At 45.8% G+C, this 11,444-nt stretch overlaps 1 pseudogene; it reads right to left on the minus strand.

The window, feature by feature from the left end:
* Nucleotides 1–1,472: 1,472 nt before the first annotated feature.
* Nucleotides 1,473–4,988, minus strand: LOC125545941 (CASP-like protein 5B3; annotated as a pseudogene).
* Between the last annotated feature and the right edge of the window lie 6,456 nt (nucleotides 4,989–11,444).

Raw genomic sequence — 11,444 nt, forward strand, 5'->3', positions numbered from 1 at the left:
TTATGTATATGACAAAATGTTTACAAAAATGCACAATGTATATGAAAAAAGTTGATCATGTATTTAAAAATTTTAATCAAACATTTGAATTTTTTATCATGAATCAGAAAATGTTAATCATATATTTTAAAAAGCTAAACTGTGCAAATCAATCTTTCTGTGCACGAAATATCAACATGAATGAAATAACTAAACCAAAGGAGTGACAAGGTTGGAAAAAGCGGTTGGCGTAAGCGAGGCGGTTGGCCTTCGCCTAGTGCCTAGGCAGTGCCTAAGCGCCCTAGGCGTGGCCTAGGCGGTAATATAGTTTTTACTCGTAGTGTCTTTGTGATTATTATATGGGTGTTGATATTAGTTTAGGGCATATAAATAAGTTGATTACCATCTACTGTCATTGGAATATCACCCGTTTTGCATATTAGTGCAGTATGTGGCATGATTTCTTACTTGGGTAAATAGTTCCTTGCTTGCCCTGCCTAGACCTCCATTTATGCCCTAGGCGAGGCGTTTGGCCACTGCCTAGCGCCTAGGCGTGCCTAAGCGCCTCCTAGGCACTGACTTTTCCAACAGAGGGAGTGAGGTATATGTCATATATATAATAATCAATCAAACACTAATAGCATGAAAGGTCTGAGAAAGATCAACTAAATTCTTTAGGGCCTCCAAAATTTTAACCAAGCTCTCCTTGCTAGGCAAGCTTGGCAACTCATAGTGTTCCCTAACAGTCTATGTGCAAGGGTTATGAAGGCTAAATGTTATCCCGGGGTTGATTTGCTACACAGCATTTATTCGAAATGCATAAGGCATCATGAACGGTTTGGAGTTGTTGAAGAAAGGGGTGTATGATGTATTTGTAACGGCCATAGTATTCGCACATGGAGGGACAATTGGATCCTGAGAGGAAATCTCAAAATTAACATAAACCCAACAAAATCACATATTCGATTGGTGATACCCATACTTGGAAGGAGGACAAGGTCAAACAATTTTTCATGCCTCAAGATGAACAAGATATCCTTAGCATTCGACTTCCAAACTATGATGAGAAAGACTACATGTCTACATTGCTTGGCAACAAAAGAAAGGCTTGTTCACAGTGTGAAGCACATCCAAATTAGCTAGATGCAAAGCAACCGGAAACAGTTGGTCCGAGCAACATGAAGATATATGAAATTCCATTTGTACAATAACCAGAGCATTTTTCAGGTACTTTCGACCGTGATTTATCTCCATATATTAATGATCCCACATCATCTAAAAAGTAATTGCTCCACCTCAAGGAGCTCACAACCAACTCCTAGAATAAAGATGAGCTACTATCAAACAGGCGATCTATCTAACAAGGGATGAAGGATTGAAGGATCCGTGCCCATAACTGAAATCTAGCATGTGTCCCGAGCAGATTTCAACCGACTTACCCTCTTAACTGACAATTAGCATGATGTCACGACGATTATGAGCACATGAGATCACTAGAAGAATCAAACCAGTAGCCAGAACCCGGAGAAAGAATATGCAGCTTGCAGCAACCACGTGATGAACGCCAGGACGACCGAAAGCGTGAACTGCCGGCAGGCCAGCCGCGAGTATGCCGCGCAGAAGTTCACATCCCGCATGAAGAAAATTGTCAGGCTCGCGGAAGCACAGGCTGCTGAGAACATGAAAATTGCCACGACCTGCAATGCATTCATAATTGATGTGTTCACTCAGATAGATCTTTGCCTTGGCTCAGTGGTTAGGCATGCGGTTGTGCAGTCTAACGATCCGAGTTCAATTCTAGAATTGACAGGTGATGCACAGGGGTTTTCCTCATTTATTGAGGATCAAGTTTGGTGTGTGTGGTGGAACCACTTATCAAAAAATATCTTGATGCTTATTTAAAAAATTCTGAGGACCATGTTTATCTTGATACTCATACTAAAATGACCGTATGCATCCCTAGTTGGTGCAGAGGCCGGGGAAGTGAAATTCTCCCCCATTTTAAAAGGATTTTCTTACTCGGTTCCCTCGAATACCCTTCCCTCTCCCCTCCAGACCCCGTCGGCCGGCCCTCCCCCACTCCTCCTCCTCCTCCCTCGCCGCCACCCAAGGGCGCGGCCAGGCGAAACCTGGTCGTCGCCGGCGGCGGCAGGGACTCGGGCCCTCTCGCTCGCGTGGGGCTGGCGCGGGCCGGCACCCCTGGGCCGGAGCGTGGCGGCGGGCCGGACGCCACGACGGGTGGTGGTGGCGCCTCGGCGACTTCGCCCCCCCGCGGCAGGAGGCCTCGCGATCTGGTGTGTCGCGGACGCCAGGGACGGCGACGGCGTGACCGGATCGGTTCGCGGCGGCACGGCCGGATCTATGCCCAAGCGTGGGCCTTGACCGCTGGTCTGCCGTCGGCACGGTGGCGGGTGCGACTCGTCGGCAGCTGGGCAGATCCTCCGGGATTCTACCCTTGTCTGATCCTTGATAGGGCGGACATCTCCGGGGGAAACCCTAGATCTCCTTTGGATCGAGTGATGACAGCGATTTTGCGTTGTAGTCCCTCTTTAGGGCATCGTTTTGGAGTTTACTCCGGTTGAAGGGACCAGCGCCGTCGGTGGCGCACGTCTGCTGGAGCAACTGCCGATGAAAATCACGCCGACTACGGTCATGGCGGACGATGACGGCGTCTTAGATGTCGTTTCCTTGTCGAGGCATCATCGTTGCAGTCTGCGTCATTAGGTTCGGGATGCTCCGGGGGAAACCCTAGATCTGGGTCTTCCGGATCGGACGATGATGGCGTTTTATCGCTTTCCCTCCCGGGGGCATCGTTTTGGAGCAAGTGATGGCTAGGGGGATGGTGGAGCGGTACCTCATCTCACACATTGATGGCAGCGGAGATCGGCGGCATGGCGCTGTGGAGGCTCGGCGTCCAATGCGCGGAGATGGACTCGCGCAGGAGGAGGTAGCTGTCTGGCGTCATGGTGACGTCGATGGCAGAGTGGCCAGACAAGGTAGAAGCCTCAATATAATCTGAAGACGGACCTGTGGAAGATGGCGGCGACGACACACGAGTGCGTCTGACCGGATTGTGCCCCAGACCCGGTATGTGGCTCGGCTGGGGCTTCTGACTTTTGATATTAGGCTTAGGTGAGTTGTTTGGGTAGTGGCCCAGCTAGCATCCCTTCATCATATGGATAGGAGTAGCGGCATATGTTGTCAAGATGGTGGATTCAGGTATATTGTTTGTAATACTTTGTTAGGTCGCCGAGAATAATCAATAAAATAGCAGTATGCATCTCCTAGATGCAGAGGCCGAGAGTCATCCTCCTTTTCTAAAAAAATAAAAAATAAAAAGATAGACCTTTGCTAGCTTAAGATTACAAGAATTGCTCGAGTAAAAAAATGATTTCAGAGGGTATTTGGACTGTGCTTGTAAGATGTAACAACTTTCGCTGAGAGAAATGACAGCCATTAGTTCTAACAGGAAACAAGAACCTTCGATAAACTATACCGTTGGTTAACCAAAAAGTCAGGCAAAACATATTGATTGTTAAAATTTCTTGCTCAAATGGACAATTTGGCAAAGTTTAATGGAGCGCTTGGCAAACAAATGTCTTTAAGGCTACCTTATTCTCATGGAGGGAGGCAGAACAAGAACTTGGCCAATAGAAAAGCATGAGTTGCACTTAACCTGAATTTCTTTTTTTCGTAAGAACTACTGATAAAAAAATTTGGCTTCAATTGCCTCAGTGCATGCCTTCAGTTAATTCATACGTAGCTCAGGGACAATTGAAGAGACAAATTGAACGACTTACCCAGTCAACCATAACAATGATCAATAGATTATCCCGGGTGTGAAGGTCCTTTTTATTCCTTAGAGCAAAGATATCCTTATAAGCAAGGCCCAAACTCCACATAAGCTGCAGGATCAACGCTAGATTCATGTAGCTGAAATAAAGGGAGACAAGATTACACTCGTTAGATGATGTCAACAAATCATACTTGAGTTCATAGTCTCAATGACATGAACTTGATGTGACAAATATAAATCATTGGGGCGCACCAGCACACTTGTTGACACATAAAACCTATCTTTTAACCATTCTAATAAAATATTATCATGGGAGGAAAAACTGCAGGTTAAATGAAAAACATATGGCTTCCTTACACATACACTCACAAAAGCACATACACAAAGAAAACATGTCCAATATTCCGGTTCCATTTTTGAACAAGTATGGTGTTTGAGCTTGGAACTAATCCCGGCCCCTCAACATCCCAGGCCGAGTTCCCCATGACTAGACACTTCTTCTTTGATACAACCCCTAAACACATTAACGGACCAGGTCAGTAAAATGAGCCGGCCCAGCAACTATCTATTTCTAGTGGTTGTATAGTGAAAGAGCGAAAAATCCTAAAAATAAATTGTCACATCAGGAATCGAGCCCATGACTAGACACTTCTTCTTTGATACAACCCTCCTGGTCAGTAAACTGGGCCGGCCCACATCAGGAATCGAGCCAGGACCTCCCGCAAACACACAAACGAGCAGAACCACTAGGATCAGCGAGCTTTCTTGGCTAACTAACTGCGCAGAGATTTAAGAACATGACCAGCGACATATTTGAACTTTTTTCTGGAAATTTGATGTGACTTTTTTAAATGCGAATATTTTTCGCAATTGTAAATAAAATTTTGAAAGTGCATACAAATTTTTAAACTCCGATTTTTCTAAAAAATGGTACTTTATAATTTCGAATTTCTTTTGAAAACACAAACAATTTGAAAATCTAAAGTATTTTGAAACATGACCATTTTGTAAAAAAATTTGAAAAAATTTAATAAAAAAATACATATGTTGAACATTTTTAAAATTTTGTGACATTGAAGTACAAGAAGGCGCTGTAGTTGGAGTAGCCGAAGCCGGAGACCATGGAGAAGGTGGACGCGGCGGCGCAGACGGACTGCGACAGCCGCAGCGCCATGCCGCTCCATGTCCCCGGGCTCCCCACTACGCGCTTCATCCCCTGCTCTGCTCTGCTCGCTGCGGAGAGGTGAGGCGGAGAAGCCGATGGAGTCCTGGCTAGCTCGCTAGGCAGGATCTGTGGCGCTTGTTGCGTGCGCTTAGCTCGTGTGTGGGGTGGGAAAGGAAAGGTGATGGCTGTGAGCGGGAGGTGGCTGTAGCACTTGTTATGTGCGCTTGGCTTGGTGTTGGGGGAGACGAGATGGGAAAGGTGATGGCAGAACAGGAACCAGGATGAGATGGTGGTGGGGTACCGCTGCCTGCCTGGTGTTTTTTGAGATGCAGAGTGAAATGCAAATGGAACGCAAGTAATAACTGAGCTGAGCATCCACCATGTGGTGTTGGGTACCTCTGCTAGCTATAGCATCACGAAATTTCGTGGTAGCTTCCTTCCTTGATCACATCATCTTAGTATATGTGTGTCAAAACTACGAGGAAGCGTTAAACCCTTTACTCGGGCCGCATTGTATTATATAGAAGGTATGCCGTGGCTTACAAGGAAGGAATCGATCGAGAGAAGAGATAGATCAATGCCCGGTTGGTTACAGAGAGGAATAACAGAAGAGGAGATAAGAGAAGATTACAAGTTTAAACTACTCGTATCTCTTTACAACTTATTCTAACATTCCCCCTCAATCTGAACCGAATAAACTTTACCAAGGTTAAGATTGTTCTTGAACTCATTCAATCTTCCTGTAGTAAGAGGTTTTGTAAAGCCATCAGCAAGTTGATCACCAGTTGGAATAAAACGAATATCAAGTAGCTTCCGAGCTGCTCTTTCTCTGACAAAGTGAAAATCAACTTCAATATGTTTGGTGCGTGCATGGAAAACAGGATTAGCTGAGAGATAGCTTGCACCAATATTATCACACCATAATCTCGCAGCTTGTGGAGCCTTGATCCCAAGCTCATATAGCAAAGTCTGTATCTATATTACCTCAGCTGTAGCATTAGCCAGTGCTTTATACTCAGCCTCTGTACTTGATCTAGAGACAGTTGCCTGTTTTCTTGCACTCCATGACACAAGATTTGTTCCCAGAAATACAGCAAAACCACCTGTGGACCCTCTGTCACCAGCACATCCTACCCAGTCTGCATCAGAGTATGCAGTAACAAGCATAGACAATGACTTGGTAATCTGAAGTCCAAGACCTTCTGAATATTTAAGATACATCAAAATCCTTTTTACTGCAGTCCAATGAGTTGTTCTAGGTGCATGCAAATATTGACATACCTTATTAACAGAATAAGAAATGTCAGGACGAGTAGAGTCAAATATTGCAGAGCACCAACAACACTCCTGTACTTTGTTGAATCTTCTGGTCCAAGCACCTCTCCACTCTCAACTGTAAGTTTTTCTGAAGTTGAGATTGGTGTACTCACAGGTTTACAATTTTCCAATCCTACTCTCCTGAGTATGTCAGTGGTGTACTTTTCTTGTGTAAGAAGTATACCATTCTTTATTGGATTAACTTCTATACCAAGAAAATAATGTAGATCACCCAAGTCCTTGAGAGCAAACTCCAACTTCAGATCTTTAAGCAGACAAGTGGTAGCATGTGCACTGGAACTGGCCACAATTATATCATCAACATAGACAAGCACAAAAATAGTGATATTATCTCTATGATAAAAGAACAACGAGGTATCTGCTTTAGATGGTGTGAAACCAAGTTGTTGTAGTTGCATATTCAACCTTGAGTACCAAGCTCTTGGGGCTTGTTTCAACCCATACAAAGCTTTATCCAACTTACAGACATAGTGTGGTACACTTTGGTCCTCATATTCTGGTGGTTGCCGCATGAACACTTCTTCCTCAAGAACACCATGAAGAAACACGTTCAGAACATCTAGCTGGCGTAAACTCCATCCTCTAGAAACAGCAATAGACAGTACAAGCCGAATAGTAGCAGACTTAACAACAGGACTAAATGTATCTTCATAATTAATACCAAACCTCTGTTTGAAACCTTTAGCAACTAGTCTAGCCTTGTATCTATCTATGCTTCCATCAGATTTTCTCTTTATCTTGTATACCCATTTACAATCAATGATATTGTGACCCTGCCTTGGTGGTACTAAATTCCATGTTTTATTTTTCATGAGTGCATCATATTCATGATCCATAGCTTCTTTCCAATCTTTATGGACAAGAGCATCATGCAAATTTGTTGGTTCACCAATATTACTAAGAAAATCATGTTTTACTTTATCATACCTGACCGTACCATCAGTGTATTCTTTTGCTTTGGTAATGCCTGATTGTGACCGAGTATGTCGCCGAGGAGCCGCTGGTGCTGTAGGCGCAGAAGATCCTGGTGCAGAAGATGCTGTGGGATCCTGCACAGAAGATCCCAGCTCCGGATCCAAGGGAGATTCGCGCACAGAATCTGTAGAGGGGCCCGGCTCGTGATCCGAGGGCGATCCTGAGCGCACAGACCCTGCGGGTGCCCCGCTGTCGGCGGCGGTTGGCTCGATCCGTGGGCTCCCGGCTCGTGAGGCGCCGCGTGGAGACGCGGTGTCGCCCGCGCATGGGCTGGCGCGTGGAGTGGTGGGGTCCACCTGGTGGAGGCTGTCGGCCACAACCACGTCAGGACGAGACGGGCCCGCGTTGGCGTGCGCCTGATTGGCTGCATGCCGATCGGCATCAGATCGCGCGACGACAGGGACAGCGCTGACGCGCGGATCGGCACCGGATCATGCGCCGCTGCCGCCAGGTGAATCAGCTCCGTTTTTTGCACCATCTGTGTCCTGTTCTGCACACATAAAATGACGCCCCAACCTTGCACAAACATCATCAAAACCACTGTTTTCATCAGAATTTTGCACATAGTCAGTTTTATTTAATTCACCCCCGTGATCTGGGAGTAGTGCTATCTCAGTACGAAGAAGGGCTCCGGCGTTTGGATGAAGTTTAGCAAACGGAAAAAGAGTTTCATCAAAGACGACATCTCGAGAAATATAAATCCGTCTGGTTGCAACTTCTAGACATTTGTATCCTTTATGAAGATTGTTGTAGCCAATGAAGACACATTGAGTGGAACGAAGCTCAAGTTTATGACGATTGTAAGGACGGAGATTGGGATAGCAAGCACACCCAAAGATTTTGAGAGAGTTGTAATCGGGTTTCTGATGATATAACCGCTCCAATGGAGTGATGTTGCCAATAACTTTACTAGGGAGACGATTTATAAGATATGTGGCAGTAATGAGTGCTTCATCCCAGTACTTGAGAGGCATAGATGCATGGGCAAGAAGAGATAAACCAACTTCAACAATGTGGCGATGTTTCCACTCAGCGGAGCCGTTTTGTTGATGAGCATGAGGACAAGACACATGGTGTTTAATGCCTATGCTACGGAAGAAAGAGTTGAGTTTTTCATACTCCCCTCCCCAGTCACTTTGGACTGTCAAGATTTTTTTGTCAAAGTGTCGCTCAACAAGTTTTTGAAACTCTTGAAACACAGAAAAAACTTCTGATTTGTTCTTGAGTAAATAAATCCAGGTAAACTTGCTGAAGTCATCAATGAAACTAACATAATATTTCTTTCTGCCAAAGGAGTCTCTTGCATGACCCCATACATCACTGAAAATAAGCTCTAGAGGAGCATGAGATACACTATTCGACTTGGGATAAGGTAGTTGGTGACTCTTGGCACATTGACAAGCTTCACAAACGGACTCACTAATGGGACTATGTGACAACGAGAGATTGCCTTTATTAACTACTTGTTTAACAATGATCGAAGACGGATGTCCTAATCTTTGATGCCACCTTGCCAAAGAGGGCTTGATGATGGAGAAGACTTGACGATGCTTGCGACTAAGTGCTCCAGATGTGATGGGGTAGAGACCTCCAATGCATCTACCGTGATGTAGGAGTTCCCTCGTTGCCCGATCCTTTATAAAAAAGTAACGAGGGTGAGTTTCAAAGAAGATGTTATTATCATTGGTTAAACGAGACATGGATGCAAGGTTCTTGTCGGCTTGGGGGACATGAAGTACATCTTTTAACACTAGATCACGTTTAAGTGTAGGGGAATTAATAAAAGCTTGACCAATGTGCTGGATATCCATACCTCCACCGCTTGCGGTGTGAATCTGATCATTGCCATGGTACTGTTCATGGAGGGCGAGCTGTTCTAGTTCACTTGTGACATGGTCCGTTGCACTAGAGTCAATGTACCAAACTCCTTCTCCTCCTTGTTCACGCATGGCGGCAGCAACATGGCGAGAGCCAGGCACAAAATTCTCATCGTACCTGTGCCAACACTCCATGACTTCATGGTCCGCCTTCTTGCAGAGTTGACACCGGGGACGAGCGCGTGAGGAAGAGGGACGGCGGCTATTGTTGGAGTTGAAGCCGCCACCCCCTGCCATGTTGTTGTTGTAGCCGCTGCTGCCACCGGTGGTGTTGTAGCCGCTGCTGTTGTTGGTGGTGTAGTCGTTGCTGCCACGCCCGCGCCCACTGCTGCGCTGTCCCTGGTGACCGCGTCCACGACCACGGCCACGAGACGCAGCGTTGGCCGAGGATTGACGAACGTTGGTGCCATGAAGGAGGCTGAGACGAGCGTCGAAGCTCAAAAGTTGGTTGTACAGCTCCTGAATGGTGATCGGTTCCACCCGGGCAGCAAGGGCGGAGACAACTGGATTGTAGTCCATGTCCAAGCCGGCGAGGATCTTCGACACAATCTCGGAATCGGAGAGCGCGGCGGCGGTGCAGGCTACTTCATCGGTAAGGGTTTTAATTTTTCCAAGATATTCGGCCATGGTCATGTTACCTTTTGCAGATTCGTGAGCTCGATGCGAGTGTTGATGGCTTGAGCTTGACTTTGGGCAGCAAACATGGCGTGGATCGCCTGCCACACATCGGCCGGCGTCGGGAGCGTCGCGACCTATGCCAGAATCTCGTGGGATAGGGATCCCATCAAGAATCCTTGGAGTTGCTGCTGTTGTGTGTACCAGAGGGATCGGGCGGAGTTGACAACCTGTTCGTCCTTGCCGTCCTTGGTGATGGTGAGCGTGGCCGGCGGTGGCGGGCTCTGCGCGTCGAGGTGGTGCTCCATCTGTGCGCCCTTGATCTAGGGCAGCACGATGGCCTTCCAGAGAAGGAAGTTACCCCTCGTGAGCTTCTCTTGCGGCGGCGATCTGAGGAGGGAGGTGTTGGTGGAGGTGGATGAGGAGGGGGCAAAAGCGGAGGATGAGGCGGTGGTGAGCGCACCCATGGTGCTGGCCGTCATGGCGGCGGTGGTGGTGGACATGTCACTCGGTCGCAAGGTAGCTAGATGCGATCTATTCCTGATCTATCGAGGAAGAGGCTCTGTTACCATGTGAAAACTATGAGGAAGCGTTAAACGCTTTGCTCGGGCCGCATAGTATTATATAGAAGGTATGCCGTGGCTTACAAGGAAGGGATCGATCGAGAGAAGAGATAGATCGATGCCCGGTTGGTTACAGAGAGGAATAACAGAAAAGGAGATAAGAGAAGATTACAAGTTTAAACTACTCCTATCTCTTTACAACTTATTCTAACAATGTGATCTTTTTTCATGGTAATATGCAAGGATGGCAATGGGAGCGATACCATATCCATACATGTGTAGTCAATGAGTATAAAATTCTACATATACCTATATCCATGGGTATGAACCTTTACCTGTAGTCATACCCGACGGGTACCCATACCCATGCGTACTCAACGGTTAGATCAAGCAGTACACAAGTTATTCACAATTTTACATCATCGATGGCACATTTGACAAAAAAAATGATCTCAACCCAAGAAAACATATGAAGAAGTATCTCAACTCATCGATAGCTCATTTATCTCAATTCATCGATAGCATATTTTACATCATCTTGACATGTGGTGTGGGTACCTCTGCTAGCACCTGGAAATTTTGCGGTAGGTTCCTTCTCTGACGGCATCATACGAGTGTACGATACATTGGTTTGTCATCTTTAGGGCATCTCAAACGCAGACCCTTAAACCGTCCATAACATATGGCTGTCGGGTTTATTCTCCATTAAATCTTACTCCTATCAGTATTGCTTTTATTATGTTTACTTTGCTATTCTATATTACTATCCACCACTATTTATTTTTAATCTTGTGACTGGCAAGACAAAGACAACCTCTTTGTTACGTTGGGAACAAGCAATTGTTTTGTTTGGGTGTAAGTGTTGCTTATCTTGCTATGTTATAAAATTCTACTGTTTTGATAAACCTTGGTTTTTAATTGAGGGAAATACTTTTGCTACCGTGCTACATCACCACTTCTCTTTGGGGAATCGAACACCTCCTAGAGCAGCAGTTTTTGACATAGTATTTAAGGCACTATAAAACATATGGAGAATTTACCATCTTTTGTTCCATGATTAGGATAATTCCTTATGGCCTACTTCATGAGATCCCACGCAAGCACAAGTAGCTCACGGTCTTCCTGCTTAAAACTTT

The sequence above is a fragment of the Triticum urartu genome, chromosome 3A, assembly GCF_056163025.1.
Source record: "Triticum urartu cultivar PI428250 chromosome 3A, HENAU_Tu73, whole genome shotgun sequence".
NCBI lineage: Eukaryota > Viridiplantae > Streptophyta > Magnoliopsida > Poales > Poaceae > Triticum > Triticum urartu.